Below are 10,051 nucleotides of genomic sequence, written 5' to 3'. Positions count from 1 at the left end.
GTGTGTTTGTGATACTCCGAGTCAGATGAGGGAAAATATAGGGTAAAATGAGTCGAAATGTTGAGTTGGAATTATCATTAAGGACAAATAGGAAAATTAATCTGAATATGATATAAGTATATATTATATGTTTCCTACGATAGCCCTGGGGTGTGTTAGATTACTTACGAATTCGATTGGATCATCGAATAAAGGGGGTTTTACCAGAAGAATGTTACGCCTTGGGACATTGATTTTTGTATCATTGTGGTTATAGCGAATTTCCAATAGTTTACCAGAGGATTACGAAATATGAAGCCTTTAATGAGTCGACGAGGGACACCTATGATAGGACATCTCAGATTGAATTTATCTAGACTCTACAGATGTGAATCGATACCATTATCATGGTCATATGGAAGAAAGGGAGTGGGAGAGATTTGCAAACTATGTGAGACTTAATACCATTATTGAGCAAGAAAAAGGATTGACGAGTTCGAGTATCAAGGAGGGTCATACCAGGAAAGTGACTCACTCATATCTCTTGAAAGGATATTCCTGAGGAATCAAGGGGGTATTGCAACCGAGAGTCATTACTAAGAAGGAACTCGTTTTCAACTATTCAAAGGGAATATTGTAGATAGCGCATGTCAGAGGATTAAAATGATGACTCCAAGAAGGATGCACGCTGCGGACTATGCGATCTAAATAAAAGTGGAAGTAGACCTATAAGAATTAGAAGAGAGAACAAGAGGAACCAATATGCGATAATAAACCTACCCAAGGGAAAGACATCTCCTATTCTACAGTGTTACTGGAAAGATGACTCCAAAACAAGGAAAAACTCGACTTAAGCTTCAAGTGTAGATGGATATAGTAAGTCGCAGTCAATTACGGAATTAGCTAAATTCTGACTACTTTCTTTGGAAATTCAATACTAACTGATGTCAAGTGGAGAATGGTATTAAGTTAAGCAAAGAGAGGCACAACATGATAGACGAGTTCTAGTTAGAATTGATTCGTTATAAGATCACCATAACCAGTATACTTATACAGGACAAGTTTAACATTCGAGAACGAATGTTATAAAGGGGGGAAGGATGTTACATCCCGTGTTTTCAAGCGTTGGAAAGCGTGCAAGTTAAATGACACTAGTAACGGAAATGAGGTTATCCCTCAAGCTTATAGGTGGTTAGAGTGATTTCGGAAGTATCATAAAGATTAGAAGTTAAACAAATCAAAGAAAATAAGTTTTGTCAAGGTTCGAAATTTATTTGAATGAAATACGGTCCAAGCTATAATATCCTGCATTTTGGACTAGAAAATTTGACCGTCTAACATGAGCAAATTTATCCTAGCCTTGAGGATTTGGTCATATTCAAGTATGGGAATCAAGAGATCAATGTGTAAAAGGAATGACGTCCCGAAATTATTTAAGACTCGAAAGTGGGATGACGGTGATTGGAAATAATATTTTAAGTGTGGCAAATGAGACTATGGACTAATGCTATACCACATGATCATGATAATGGGTATATGAAATATGTCAAAAGTGAGTAATATTTGATTAGGATTGAGAAATTGATTATGTGGGTAAGTGGTTAAATATTGTTTCTTAGTGGAAATAAAGAAGTTAAATAAAGTTATGCATGTGGCAAGTGACACCACCATTCACGTGGCACCACATAAAGAAGTAGCAAGTGCTTATCCATTTTTTTTTATGTGCCTGAATTAATGACACCTTTCGGATGAGATAAACATTGCACGTAGTGGTCAACAACAGTGGACTCTAATGTCCACAACGAAGAATGAATCCATTTAAGAATCTTTGGTGCACTATATTTATATATCTTGGATAAAGAAAATGACTCCATGAAATCTGGTTTTTTTTCTTCTCTAAAGTAAATATTTCACAACGTGTAAAGGGGTCTTGGATGGAGGCAAATGGAGATAGCAACGTGACTTTCTTGTGTGTAGCGTAGCACCCATGATTTATTTATTTAAGCAGCAACGTCCCTCCTACATTTCTAAGGAGATAAATTGTATTCCTTATCAACAAAATGTACTAAATTCTACAATTGAGGCAAACGTGAAAAACGATATAAAGGTTATGGCCACGTTGATTTCCTCCAGATGATAACAAATCGGAGATTTCTTCGAAGCAAAGTAAGGTGGAAAAAAAGAGTAGTTCTTGGCAAATAAGGTAATAATATTCCTCTAATAGGTATATTTAAATTCATCCAGGTCATAGCTAAATTGTGGGATGAGAACTATGGAATTAATTGCGGAAAATCGGATAAGTTGTTGTTGTTGTTGTTGTGCGGGCTGATTTGAGGTATATTTTTGGATTGTGTTGTGACTGGAAATTGTTAGAGTAACTTAAGTATATTTTCGTTGTTGTCATTGATATGTATTTTGAAGGAAAGAAAAATTGGAGAAGTGTGTACGATAATTGTATTCGGGCTTGCCGCTCGTCTCATTATTGTTTGAATTATTGAAACTATTTTTATATTGTTGAGGGGCTGGATCGATGGGATTAATTGTTGATGTTGTTAATATGGTTGTTGGTATTGTTGTTGATGATTTGGCCGAGTTGGATTCTCGGGGTTTGTTGAATTTATAAAGGAAATGCTGTCCGAATTTCTATAAATAACGTGCTAGCTTAGGGTTGGATTCCTAAGTACCTATAGCTAATGCTTGGTATCTACTGACGTTGTTGTAGATCTTGGGAAGCCCGAGACTTAAGTTTGGATTAGCTTGAGAAGCGGACAAGGTGTGTTAAGGCTATCCTTTTTTTTTTTTTTGGCATGGTCTATATGAAACAAACAGACGACCAACGTATAAACTCCAAAGAAGCTCCTATTCTTAGAGATACTAGAATGGTTAATGTTCTTGATTTCTAGAAGCTATTTCATTATGTCCGGATACGTGTCTATGATTCTTGAAGTCCTATTTTGATATAATCCATAGTAACATTCGAGGGTGCTTCCAGGTTATTCAAAGAGCTCCAGAAATAATCTTATGAGTCTCACTTGCATTCATTTGCTTCTATATGTATGTTAAGGCCATCCTTTCTTTCTTTTTGGCATGAATTAAATAAACTGAGCGAACAACGAACATATATGACTCCAAGGAACTCTAGTTCTCAATAGTGCTTGACATGATAGTTGTCTTTGATTCTCAAGTGTTGGTTCATTCTAATTATTCTATTGAGTCTCAGATGATGATATAGTTTCCATATGGTTGCTCATGATATTCTACTCGTGCATGCTGTTAATATATCATTCACCGAGTCCCGCGCCGGGTATGTATTCGTGCACAGTTTTATTGCATTGTTCATCGAGACCCTCACTAGAGGGCCGGGTACGGTATATATATGATTATTTTACCGAATCCCTCACTAGAGTGTACGGTATATATATGATTACTTCACTGAGTCCCTCACTAGAGGGCCTAATACGGTATATATATGATTATTTTACCGAGTCCCTCACTAGAGGGCCGGGTACGGTATATATATGATTACTTCACCGAGTCCCTCACTAGAGGGCCGGGTACGGTATATATTTATATTTCACCGAGACCCATGCTAAAGGGCCGAGTATGGCATATATTTACATTTTTAGTCATTGCCTTCGGGGGCTATTCATATTACAGGTGGTTTCTCATACATTTATTATGGCTTATGTCTCATTCTTTATGATTACTATTGCCTTACATACTCGGTACATTGTTCGTACTGACGTCCCTTTGCCTGGGGGCGCTGTGTTCATGCCACACAGTCCCATATTATTTTGCAGGTAAAAGTATTCAGCTAGGATGGTTGGCTATCAGCTGGGATTGGCAAACTCCATTTTCTTCCTGGAGCAGTGCCGAGTCATTATGATTATCATATGTGTGTACGGGTATGTCGGGGCCCTATCCCGACTCATGTGATTCAGGTGTTTACTCTTAGAGACTTTACAGACAGTGTCCTGTGGTTAGTATGTTAAGATGTTATGCGTTGAGTAAAGAGACCATGTAGGCCGATATGTCAGTTTGACTTATTCAATTTTTGATTAATTGAGTATTATTCGCAAATTTCTATGATTTGACTGAAAGTGCTTTATTATACGTCCAGTTCCATTATGTGAATGCCAGAGGGTTCGCTCAGCTCTAAGTACGAGTTGGGTGCCCATCATGCCCTGATGAGATTGGGGTGTGACAACTTTTCAAGAGATTAGGAAGAAAACAATTTGTATCTGACATGGGTGTCAGGATAAGGTTACGACTGGTGCAAAAAGTTATTCTTGATATGGGCTCGTTGATATTAAAAGACTACTCGGTTATTAAGTGAATGCTAGAGGCACATTGTTTGATCGGTAAATTGATTAGGTCTTAGACTTTTGAAAAGTTAATAATCGACTGATGGAAATGACTTCAATTATGGGCGGATGCGATGAATTAATGACTTGAAGAGTTACTAGTTGTTTCACTTAGACGTGACAAGAAGTATGGATATTGATATGTGGCTTTTCGGGCTTAGAATGGATGATTAGTATAGAGGATCGAGTGGATTTGAGCGTTTATTACTTGATAGTGATAAAAGTGATTTGAAATGAAATACGAGAATTGAAGGATTACAATGAGGCATCTTGCAATTGGGTTCAGGAGATTAAGGTTTGTAAGACTGGAGGTGAGTAATATGGGTACTCGAGTAGTGATGTGAGAACTTGGTTAGCTCACGTTTGACCAAAAGGGACTATTGACATGCTTCCCGAGGTGTTCAGGATTAATTTTGGTTACTTTTTGGAAAAAGTTGGCTATAAGCAAAAAAGAGTTAACTTTTTGGCAAACAGATCTTTTTTGAAAATTCATCGATTTCGAGAGGTCCGGAAGGTCTTATAGAACTTGTGTGCATATCTGGTTTGGTTCCCGATGCACTTGGATACATTTTGGGATTTGGGTTGAGGAGTTGGAATTGAGGTATCGGGGGTTGACTCGATCAACGAAACCTCCATTGGGAATTCCGAGGCCATGGGAGCGTTCGTAGCATGTTTTTATGTGGGTATGTGTATGTGGTTTGTGAGCAGATGGCCTCGGGAGTTAGTCAAAAATTCGAATTGAGTTGTGAAATGGGAATAGTTTTCTGGTGTCTGGTGCCTGCTTTAGCGGCACCAGCATCGCGGCAGCGGTACCGTTGTAGCGGCCGCCCTGCGGCTGAAGCAGTTGGTGCCATTTGGGCATGAACGGTCATGGGACCGCTGGGGCGGCTCCGTTGGAGCGGCCATCTCGTCGCAGAAGCGGTAACGGATAGTTAGTTCATTAAGTGATGGAAGATTAAAAGTGGGTATAACGAATATTCTTTCTAGGCTTTTAAATCATGATTTTTTGGTTGGGTTAACTGAGTTAAGTTCGGTATACATTTCAGAAATTGAGTAAGGCAATTCGGGCAAGGACGATTCAGTGGGATACATAAGGATATTAGTGATAGAGTTGTGTGATACGTCTGATTTAGAGAGCGTTCAGTTCAGAGTGGTAAGCGCTAAGGGAACGCTAATGTGCAGAGTGTGTGGTACGATCCTATCTCCAGGAGTAATTCGGCTAGTTTGCAAGATTTATGATTATGTGTATTCGATGGAGTGGATTCGAGGATTAATTACGGTATCAATAATCATGAAGTGATTAGAAAATTGGGAATTGACGAGTTAAGAAAAGGTATAGATGATTGTGAATCGATAAGAAAAAGTTACATCTTGGGGATTTCTTGGGTCAGTATGGATTGTGGTGTCGTCTTCTTGCATTTTCCAATTGAGGTGTGTTTGCTGTGAGAGCTTAAGAAGGAAATCTACAAGGATGGACTATGTGATATGATAGAGTTCCGTGGGATTCGTGATCCGCGGCTAGTGAGAAATATATTTAAGTGAACTGACTTGTTGAGGTTTATAAAAAGTGGCTTGGTGGTATACCGTCGGATAAGTTTCGTGACCTTCTACAGTGGATGAGTTCGCACGCCTTACGAGAGAAGATTGTGGAATTCCTATCATGTGAGGACTAGAGTTATATTTTCGAGGTGAGACCCTACTTGTGGTGATATTTTATGTTGCAAGTAGTATTGACTGGACAGTTTGGATAAGCACTTTTGGTTAGTAAAGACTTGGGGGTGATCGCGTGAGATTTAGAGTTGCAATGTAAGACCGGATACTTTAGGAGAATTTTTGAGCATATCGAGGGGACACTATGAGACGTTCGATGGTTATATAATTTCTATATGAGGCTTCAGTTTACGTCCAAAAGTTTAGGTTTGTGTCGGATTTGCGTATCGGGTAAAGGCTGAGAAACATGAAGATTGAAATCGTAAGGTATAGCTCTTCGGTACTAAGTTGATAACTCGGATAGGACTCAACTTGTGGAGTCGAAGGCAATAGACATGATTTGTTATGCATGAGAAAAAGATGATAATTGACCGCCACAGAGGTGCGATAGGACTGTGATTAGTTTCGGGAATTCGAAATCAGTTCAAACGACTATCAGTGATTTTTGAGAGTTGTGCATTCATTCTAGGTCAGCATGGTTCATGTTAGATTGTATATGGTAGGTGGTGTCGTTCTCCCGTAGGATTGGTTTGATGCATTTGAGGTTCTTCGTAGAGTTGGAGATGTTGGGTGTTCCTCCGATTTTCTATATGTCTATGCTGAAGAAGTACCATTCCGATGGGTCTGACATTATTCTTTGGGATTCAGCATTGTGTGAGAGATATCCCCAGTTATTTGCTGAGTTAGGTACTCTTTCCTCATTTTATTCCCTTGTCGCTTGAGGACGAGCGATTGTTTAATTGGTATCTGATGTAATGACCCGTTTGGTCGTTATTGCGTTTTTGCCCCGTTGAATCGTCCCCAAGCCTTGCTAGTACTATTTTGACCTATGGGTACTGGTGGCATAGTTCCCTAGGCATGATTTTGGGTTTTGGAATGACTTTTAGAAATTTGGCCATAACGCGAAAATCGTTTGACTCGAAGCTGACTTTTGGGTAAATGTGCCCGTAATCGAATTCTGACAGTTCCATTAGGTCCGGGGGGTAATTTATGACTTAGTGGTATCATTGATTTGGTTCCCAAAGGATTCAGGTGTGATTTGGGTCATTAGTTAGGAAACTGGTTAAGTTAGAATTGGAGTTGACCACGGTCAATATCTGGTCAAGATGATCCCGTGTCGATGTTTTGGAAGTTCCAATAAGTTTGTATGATGATTTTGGACATGTCCACAAAGTTTAGCTAGATTTCGATATGTTTTGGATAAGTTTGGGTTGTGTGGTGTTTGTTTTCAGTTTCGACGCCGATTTGAGCATAAAGGGTACCAGATTGAGCAAACAGGCTTTGATTCGTGTTTCGATTAAACCATTATATCCGTATCGTAATTTTGGAACCATATCAACTGAAAGCATCAAGTTTCGACAATGTATGAGGGATTTATGGTCATTTTACTAAGAATTGGGTTGCTAGATTTTTCAGATTAAATACGAAATTGCCACTGAATTCGTATTTGAAAATCTGCACAATTCCAAATATTGAAACCGACATATCTCCTTCATTATAAGGTCAAATAGAGTGATTCGAAAGCCTTACTTGATCGAATTTCACAAGTAATCCATTAGAGGCATCAAAAGCGAGTTTCGGGATCTGTTTGGTACAAGAAACGAGGCGAGCGTGGTGGGCGTTTTTGGCTATTAATGTTGTTGGAGTTTTTCCATCTCGAAATTTTGGGTTTGGGAGAATTCAAGGATGTTCTTCAAGTTTCTTCCATGGGGTAAGGTCTAAACCATAATCGAAGCATTTCCCTTTGATTCATTCCCTTGGTTTAAGCTTTAATCCATGATTTCTAAAGTAGGAAATTGGGATTTTTAATGAAGAAGGTTTAATGGGTCCTTCTTGAGAAGTGTATAAAATTCATTAGACTTCCTAACTTGCTTTAAATCATGAAATTGATTGGGTTTATGCTAGATTATCATGTATCTGAGGTTGTTAATCATATATCTTCCATTATTAGTGTTGGATTCTTTAATCTAGAGTTAGGGTTTATACCCAAAATTGGGGGTTTTGCTTGGATTTCAAAATTGGATGAAACCTTGAGTTAATTTAGCAATTAGTTAATGGGTTTTGATCACCTAGTGTTTAATTGGATATTTTAGCCACAAATTTCCCATTTTGACCTTGTGGGCCCCATTTCCTCAAATTCTAGGGTTGGGTTTTGACCTAAATTGAATGATAGCAATATTAGTATCGATCTTCATGATTTCTAATCTAGATTTCGAATATGCCTAGACTTTCTTGATCTTGAGGCTCCGCGGAAGGGCAAGGCTAAAGGGTGATTATTTGTGTTTGCTGTTCGGCCATCTAGGTAGGTTATGGCTTACCCTTGGTGAGACTTCGTGTAGCGAAGCATATATTTAGATGATATTGTTGGAGAAAGCATGTAAACCTCCGGGTATGAAGTTCAGTTGGATATTGTCTTAAGTTGGGCCCTGTTGCGTGATTGGGGCTTGCCACCCCGTTGTGTTGTGACTTGATTGTTCTATTGTGATTGGCTTGATGCCACATGTTGTTATTAGATATTTGGATCTATTGTTCCGTCTTGATTGTGATATCATAGTATCTTATCGGTTGATGTTGATACGAGGATAGAGTTCTATATCACTTGTTTAGTCTCTCATGATGTTTTTTTCACACCCATGTTGGTACTTGTGACATTGATATGTTGTTACCGTACCCATGTTGGTACTTGTAACATTTATATATTGTTGGCGTATCCATGTTGGTACTTGTGATATTGATTTGATTATTGATGTTGACACATGCATTGCACTCATTCTCTTGATCCACTGTTGAGACATTGTTGGTACTTGATGAAACATTGTGATGAGCTAGGCTCGATTTTTTAAATGAGAGTGACGTGAGAGTCCGATATCCGATGTTAGTTTCAGAATCGTTGATTATGTGAAAGAGAGATGAGTCCGTGGTCCGAAGTCATGTATCGGAGCGGAATGAGGGTTGATAAGAGATCTTGTTGTTGTCATCTCGCTTACTTGAATCATACATTGAGAACTCATCTTGCACACACACACACACACACATATGTACCTATAAGTGTACACGTTTGATGAGGGGCGGTGGGATGTAGCCTATGTTGTTTTGAAATACTTGGGAGGTTTTATAGTAATTGCGCGACCATTCTATGCTGTACGATACGGAGCGACATAGTACAAGGACTCCGCGGGTCCCCCAGGGTAGTGCCGGTGAGAACCCTCTATGGGCAAAGATCCGAGGTCTCGTCTGTCTATGGGGCAAAGATCCGAGGCGAGTGGGCACTTAGACTTCGCGAGTCACCAGGGTTGTGCTACCGGGATGTTGATACTTCCGTCCGGAGTACATGTGTACACAACATTGCATTGCATTGTCATTCTCAAAGCATTGCATTGGCATTTTTATATCATTGCATTACATTGTATTTTGGCTTAGATTGTGATGATCTGGTGATTTACTTGTGTCATTTGATTTTGATCAAGGATATATTGAGACTTGGTACACTTCGGTTTAGATGATTCAACTAGGTGATGACGGATACTTAGTTCTGGTTGTGTTGACTTATACTTATTAATTTATCCGCCTATCCTTCTTTATTGTCCGAATTATGTTAACTATACTTAGTCGAGGATAATACCTACCAAAGACCATTGTTTTGCTGACTTACGCTTCCGCATTCTTTATGGGAAGCAGAGTAAAATACAAGTTCTACTTTTGCACCTGCCGTTATATCTCGTATTTTTGCATTCGGGAAATTTGGAAATAACCTTGGTTTGTAAGGAATAAGGTCATGTTTGAATTTTTCTAGTAATGTGTATGCCGGTTATGGAAACTTGAATGCGGAAATAATGGAGAAGGCCTAAGGGCAAAGTTGGAATTTTGGAAATTTGTTTCGGAAAGTACAAAACAAGAATTATAAGGAATTGGGCTAAAAAAAAAAAATAGTACCCAGGCCCAAGTCTCGATGTGTGGCCGGCTATGTGGCCCAAGCTCATGAAGATTGGTCACGTGAT

This window comes from Lycium ferocissimum, chromosome 12, assembly GCF_029784015.1.
Source record: "Lycium ferocissimum isolate CSIRO_LF1 chromosome 12, AGI_CSIRO_Lferr_CH_V1, whole genome shotgun sequence".
Taxonomy (NCBI): domain Eukaryota; kingdom Viridiplantae; phylum Streptophyta; class Magnoliopsida; order Solanales; family Solanaceae; genus Lycium; species Lycium ferocissimum.
Note: the sequence above shows the minus strand (reverse complement) of the source record.